The sequence below is a fragment of the Strix aluco genome, chromosome 28 (assembly GCF_031877795.1).
Source record: "Strix aluco isolate bStrAlu1 chromosome 28, bStrAlu1.hap1, whole genome shotgun sequence".
NCBI lineage: Eukaryota > Metazoa > Chordata > Aves > Strigiformes > Strigidae > Strix > Strix aluco.
In genome coordinates, this window is record NC_133958.1 from 6,235,697 (window position 1) to 6,242,577 (window position 6,881).

At 53.0% G+C, this 6,881-nt stretch overlaps 1 protein-coding gene across 1 annotated transcript in view; it reads left to right on the forward strand.

Moving 5' to 3' along the window:
- Positions 1-6,461, forward strand: part of KCNU1 (potassium calcium-activated channel subfamily U member 1) — a 201,110-nt gene extending 194,649 nt beyond the window's left edge. The window contains exon 35 of the mRNA XM_074808175.1: positions 6,136-6,461. The gene's annotated coding sequence lies outside the window, so the exon portion shown is untranslated. The remainder of the gene's footprint in view (positions 1-6,135) is intronic.
- Positions 6,462-6,881: the final 420 nt, after the last annotated feature.

The following is a 6,881-nucleotide window of genomic DNA, read 5'->3' on the forward strand; positions in this document are numbered from 1 at the left end:
CTGAGGATGCCAGTGCTGTTACAACAGCAACAAGTCGGCCTCAGCTCAAGCATGAGCTAAGAGCCATTTTCCATCTCTGCTCAGAGGCATTTTCCATCTCTGCTCTTAGTGAGCCCATAAATTAATTTACTTTCCTCTGGCTTCAACACATTCCCCAGCACCTGGAGACGCCCCGTTTTGCAGGTCTCAGGAAGCAGCAGTGCAGGTACGCGGGAGCGACGAGAGGACGGGCCACTTCAAAGCACCGCCCGGCCGCAGCTTCGGGGGGGACAGCCTGGATGTCCTACCACCCTCCGGCTCCTTCTGCACCTCCTTGACCCAAACCGCCTCTGTTTTCCCCCGGGCTGGCGGCTCCCGGGGCTGCGCTGGAGGAGAGGCAGCTGCTGAGGTGGCAGCTTCCCCGGCGGAGGATTTCGCCTGCGAGCCCGGCGCTGGCTGGGCCCCGGCGCTGGCCGGTGGCTGCAGACCCGCCGCCACGGGAAAGGCAAGAGAACGAGAAGGGTTTTTCAAAGCCACATTCAAAGGGCTCCGTTTGTAAATCTTTCCATGTTCCCAAACAGCGGCTGTGGGGAAATTCGCACTGGGTCCGGGTTGCTGCAAAGCTTGACGGGAAACCAAGATTTATGCCCTATTTTAGTCTGCTTAATCCTTCGTTTGCCGGGCTCAAACCACAGCAGCCTTCTGCGCATTCATGGGCTTCACCTAGACAGTGTTAAATATCCCCGGCAGCCTGAAAGCAAGACAAATCCGATGAAGAGGCTCGGCAGCGGCGGCGGCCCCGTGTGTGCCGTCGGCGGGCGCGTGCCTCCCGTGCCCGCGCCGCGAGCCGCTCCGTGCACGGGCCGCCTGCGCCGGGGGAAGGCGGCAGACGCTGACAGCGATGACTGATGAGTCTCAATAGTCAGGGTCTGCTCTTACACAAACTGCCTTCATCAGCAACTTGCCGCTACCATCAGTTAATCTTCTTGCAAAAGGTACACTCCCGGTACATTTGTACGTTTCCTCTCCCAGTAACCTAATCTACCATCTAGTTTATGCATACATGCTCTGAGGGGTTTTTTATATATATTTTTTTTTCTAAGCAATCAATCTGTGCGGCTAGGAGCTGCAACTGAATTTAAATACCAGGGTTTTCATTATCTCCAACACAGGAAAAAGAAAGGGGGGAGAGGGACATTGGAAATAGAGGGAAATAAATTCCAATCTCTTGAACAATATATTTGAAGGTGTGCATATTTCTGCAACCATATAATGCCTACTGTATTATACAGAGTCTTTTTCTGCAATAGGAATATATTTGGGAAGTAGATTCAGAGTCCCTTTGACTGCATTTTCGCTGTCCTTCCCACTGTCTTGTGATGCATTTGAGTAGTCTGGAACTAGTTCATGGGATTTGCGCTGCGTTGCCTTTTAAAGGCCCCCCGAGGAGACCTGGATCCCGCTCTGGCAGGTGGATACAGACACAGGCTGAAGGACGAGCCCTCCAGGAGACAGACCTGAGACGTGGGAGGGGAACAGGAGTAGAGAGGAGGGGGCAGGGGCAGGTATTTGCCCGGGTAGGGCAGAGCCAAGAGCAGAGCTGGGAGCTGCCACCGCCCCGGGCCGTGCCTGTCATCTGCCCCATAAGCGGTGACAGCGCAGGGCCGGCAGCGAAGCAATTCCCAGCAGAAATACCCTGCGATGGGTCCCCTCCAGTGTAAGCGGCACTGCGCTGTGGCGTCGGGCTCCCCCAGTCTGGGGTGGAAGCACGCTGCTCATCTTGCATTTGTCCTGTAACTAAGAAAAGGAGAGCGAAGCACCCTGTGCTGCCCTGCACCCAGCCTCTCTGCGTCGGGGGGGGATCCTGGGGAGACCCAGGGACCCTCTGCTGAGCTCAGCACCTGCGGGGGCTTAACGCTGTCTCGCTTGTTAATACATCCACATGCTAAGCAAACATCTCCCGGGCTCCCAGCAAACCCCTGGTTTAGTAATATTGAGTTTTCAGCCACAGTTTTTCTCTTTCAATATAGCTGCTGGGATGCCGGGTTTGGAGAAGATTATTTGGACTTAAAAGGATTTGCGGTTTGTTCTACATTTGTGCAGCATCTATTCCAGTGGGCTCGGGTCAGGAAGCTGAAAGCTCCTCGGTATCTGACACCCACCCTGGAGCGGTGCCCCGGCCCCGGGAAGGTCCACGCCAGGACTGGCTCACACGCACAGAGGGTCACAGCACCCTCAGATTCCTGAATTTTTAGGTTTCTGGTCCTTGAGCAAATACTCTGTGAGTAGTATCTTTCCATACCCTCGAAGCAGTATCTTCTGCCGCACTTGTCTGGTTTTAAACACTCACTTTCCTCCCTTGAGGTGCTACAACAGAGTCGAATGGATTTGCCGCAGCAGGAGCTCTAGAGGGGGAAACCTCTTTTGCATTATTTGAAATTTCCACTGTTGAAAAATCAACGGTTGCACAAAAAGCCCTCAGAGTTCAGGCAACTTTGGGGTGACGTTTCAGGGGGGGTCTTGCCCAGAGTCAAGGCAAAATCCCAAATTCTGCAAAATCTGGCACCCGTGCGTGCTTGGCTCCTACAGGTGAGTGTGGGAGCCCCGGGCCAGCCCTGCCCCGGCTGCAACTCCCCGGGGACAGGGGACAGGCGGCCACGGCGGCCACCCACGTCCCGCAGGAGCGCGGGGAAGGCAGCTCGGTTCATGGCAAGGCTCCTCTCTTGCGTTAAATACAGCCGGGAAGGCCGGGTCAGCCCACTCGGGCGCATAAATCATCTGACGTTTTGACTGCGCGTGTGTGATAAAACAGCTCTGAGCAACAGCTCTGGCCGTTAAATCACGACGCCCTGCGCGGGGCCGGGTGAACCCGCCGGCGTCCTCCCAGAGCCCCGCCACAAATCCCGGGGGGACGGGGGACATCGTCCTGCTTTCGCCTCCCCCCACTCAAATGGCCCTTTTGCAAGGGGAGAAGAAACTCAAATTGCACCTAAAAAAATGCCCCCAATTTGTCTTTTCTCCTCAGTTATCCTCCTCTCTAAAGGACCATCTAGTGGTGGGAGGCGAGAGGAAGGTGCCTGAAGGGGGGTGTGCACGGGGCGCTGCCTTTCCAGACCCTGAGCCCAGGCTCTGGGCAGCCCCCCGAGCTTTAATGTTAAATAAACTTGGCACAGGCAGCGGTGAGGTTCCCTGGGGCAGGAATTATTTCATTCTCCCAGCCTGTACAAGTGGCTGGACCTGCCCACGGGGCCAGTCCTGCTCCCCAGGAGATGCTGGGGTGCTGGGGGCAGGACCGGGCATGCCGCCGGCTCCCCCCGAGTGTGGGGGGCTGTGGGTGAACATCCCCGGGGGGCTCATCCCGGCGCAGCCCCAGAGGAGCGCAGCCGGGGTCTGCAGGGGAGGCTTCGCACACCCGGCCCACGCTCCGTCTGCTTTCCATGCAGGCTCCCCCGGCCTCTTCCGCACAAAACGGTTCTTTTCCTCCCTCTTTTCCTTTTTTTCTTTTTCTTTTTTTTTTTTTTTTTCCCCTCCCAGGGAGAATTGTACAGAGACTGATGGTTTTATTTTACATGAATCACTGATGATCTAACAAATTAATTACCTGCTCACTCCTTCCCTCCTGTGTGAGGTCACGGAGGCTGGGTGGGGGCAGCCCGCCGCCCCCCGCTCGGTGGCATCATAGCTCCTACTTTAAAGACCAGAGACAAATGTCAAAATTGCCAGTTTAGGTTAAAATCAGATTTAAATGTCTCTTACTAAACACAGAGGCACACAAACTCAATATGTCATCTTTAATGGTTCAGAACAAAGCCTAGAAAAATAGTGTCCCAGCACACAGGAATTTTATAACCTTTGATATATAGCTTTCATTATTAGCAATAATTTCTGTAACTGCATCCGGATTCACAGGAACACATATTGAATAATAATTCTACTTCTTTTGATTTGCTCCCGGGTCCCCGCAGGTCCCTGCCCCTGCAGACCCTTCGCCGGGCAGTGCTGCCCCAGCCCTTCATCCTCCTCTTCTGCCTTCTACAGGAACGGGCTTTTGTTGTCTTTTTCGTTCCTCTACTTTTTGTTTTTTGGCCAACACCCACTTCTCCCGCCCCCGCTCCTTTGTCATGATATTAAAATCTAATTACCCAGACAACTCTCTTCACCTAAGTCATCAACAGGCCCAATTATTTCTCCGGCGTGCACAGCCCCCCCATGTATGCACACACAAGCACACACATAAAGCAGTGAACAATAAAAAGGCGTTCGCTAACCTCCGCCTTTTTTCACAGTCAGGCTTCAAGTTCACATGTGAATTTATGCCAGTTTTGACATTAGCAGGAAAAATTAACAGTTCTCACAAAAAAAAAAAAAAAAAGAAACTTGCACAAAAGAGGTTTTGTGTTTCAAGCAGAATAAATTATAGTGTGATGTTATTAAAACACTTAGTTGTTAAGTTGCCAAGAAAATCCAGTATATTCACACGGACTCGAGGACCTGTCTCCATGCAAAGTAATTAAATTAGATTTATGGGCTGCATTACATCAGTGTTTGATAGTTCATTTTTCCTTTCTTCATATTTTGTCCTGCTTTATTAGAGCATGTGACAGATGGTAAAAATAGTGTGAAGTTTCTTGGCCCTGTGCTAAATCCCCCTTCGGTAGTATATCTCTCTTCTGTCAGTTCTCCCCAGCGATGATAAATTAACCTCTCCTCTTCTATCCCAAGTGTGGCAGTAAAGCACTCTTTGACACAGCACTATCACTTTATCTTAATCTGTGCTGTTCTAGGGGCGGGGTGGGGAAGGAAGCGAAAGGGAGATGATGCAATCGCTACCACGAGTTTAAAAAAAAAGAAAAGAAAAAGATTTATTGTGTCAAAAAAAAAAAAAAAAGGAAAGCCAGGAATAGTGCTGATTTATAGAATCTGCTGTGTTGTGTGTATAGATGTGTGTGTACACACACGTATGCATCGGCCCATTCGCAGCTTCCCCTCCTGCGGCAGGGCCGAGGGATGAGGCTCTTTTTTGATTTACTGACATCTCACCCCTCGGGCTCCCGGGCGCCCTCGCCCACCGCTGCCCCATCATTTCTCCGGCCGGTCGATGGACAGAGGCTCTTCTCCTCCAGCGAGCTGGAGTTATTTATCTCCTGGTCTCCTTCTTGCTGCTTTGGCGGCCCAGCAGCGTGGCCATCGGACCTGTCCTGCCCAGGGCCCATCAGCCCCGGGGCAGGTTGTGTGTGTCCCCCCCCCTACCCCGTGTCCCCTCCCAAGGCCTCGGGGCTCCGGCTGGCACCAGATTCCAGCTCTCCAGGAGGGAACTTTGCAGAGCAAACCCCAGGAGGGTCCTGTGGGCTTTGAGGGCACCGGGATAATAATTAAGGGACGTGAACTCACAAATTTCCTTCTAGTGAGACAGAGCAGGAGCCACAAGTACTGTCAGTCAATCCAGCAGGCAGGGCAGAGGGTGAGCAAAGGCAAAAATAGGCAGCAGGAGGTGTAAGAGGGAGAAAGCCCTTCCCTGGGGAATCCCCCGGTGTCCCTGTGATAGTGAGGTGTTGCATTAATCGTGTCAGATATGCCAATGCTTGACATGTGGAGATATAAAGATAGTAATATCCCTAAATTTGAAGTACTGAGACAAATGGAGGCAGCTCTCAGCTACCTCTAGATCCACCCCATCCTGCTGGTGCCCGGCTCAGGAGACACAGCCTGGGTCCTGCCTGCTATTTCGGGAGTCAGAGACCTCGGCTTTCTCCCAAACTAAGGATGTCCTAATACAGGAAAGACCTGGGGGACTGACCATGTGTGGGTAACTCCTTCTTGCTGGGGATTAAGGCTGCCTCTCGGAGACACTTGGCACGTTGTGTATGGACAGACACCTTAGCGATGCCCAATAATAGCACAAAAACTGAACCCCTGCATCCACCAGCCCTACGAACTGGAGCGACTGGCTGTATTTGGCCTGGGCCCTGTGCTCCCAGTCCTGGGTGGGATCCCCCAGTGGGACAATTTCATACCGGCTGTTTTGTTAAACACTTGCTGTGAGGCCAAGTCAGTCTGCTTTCCCCTCTGATGCCGTTATCCCTCGCTTCCCCCATTTAAAAGCCAGTTCCTGCCTGTACAGGAGCCATTTACTGTACATCTTTCTTTCCTCCTCAGCCAGATTTCAACTCGAAGGAACTGACTGAAGCGTTCAGTCACTTGGACTGTAACTAAAGACCACGGCACATCCCTCACAGGCGAGACTGTCACCGCTCCGAGCATCCTCCCGCAGCCCGGGGGCAGGAGAGGTGAGTGGCAGAGCCCAGGGCCCCGGCTCAGCGCAGAGCCCCAGCGGCTCCGTGTTCCTGCCGGAGGGTCGCCCCGGGGCCGCGGAGCGGGGTCTGTGTGCAAACACCTCCCGGCACACAGACAAGGGGCATTAATCGCCCAGGTCACCCCTGCATCACTCCAGGGCACCCCCACGAGTGCTGATCCCTGGGGGGCTGCAGTCCAGACTGTGGCTGTGGGTCATTATGGTCTGTTTCAGCAAGACCTCAAGGCCCAGCTATAGAATTTTTAATTTGTAGATCAATAACCAGATAATACTAATGACGGTGTCGATGCAACTTAAATCCCTTAAGAAAAACTGTGGTGTAGTGGGCACAGCAATTCACATCTCGCAGAATAGCTGGGAAATGGGGACAACACAAACCAGCCCAAAACCCAGAAATGCTCCCCAAAACGCCTCCTCCGAGGCTTCCTCTGAGCACTCTCGGTCAGCAGCTGGGATCCAGGGCCAGCCTGGCTGCGTCACCGAGCCTGGAACTTGGGGGCAGAGCTGGAGGCTTTTCTGCTTTAAAAAAAAAAAAAAAGATAAAGCTTTCAAAAATGGCCATTTCACTTCTGTAAATAAAAGCTGAAGC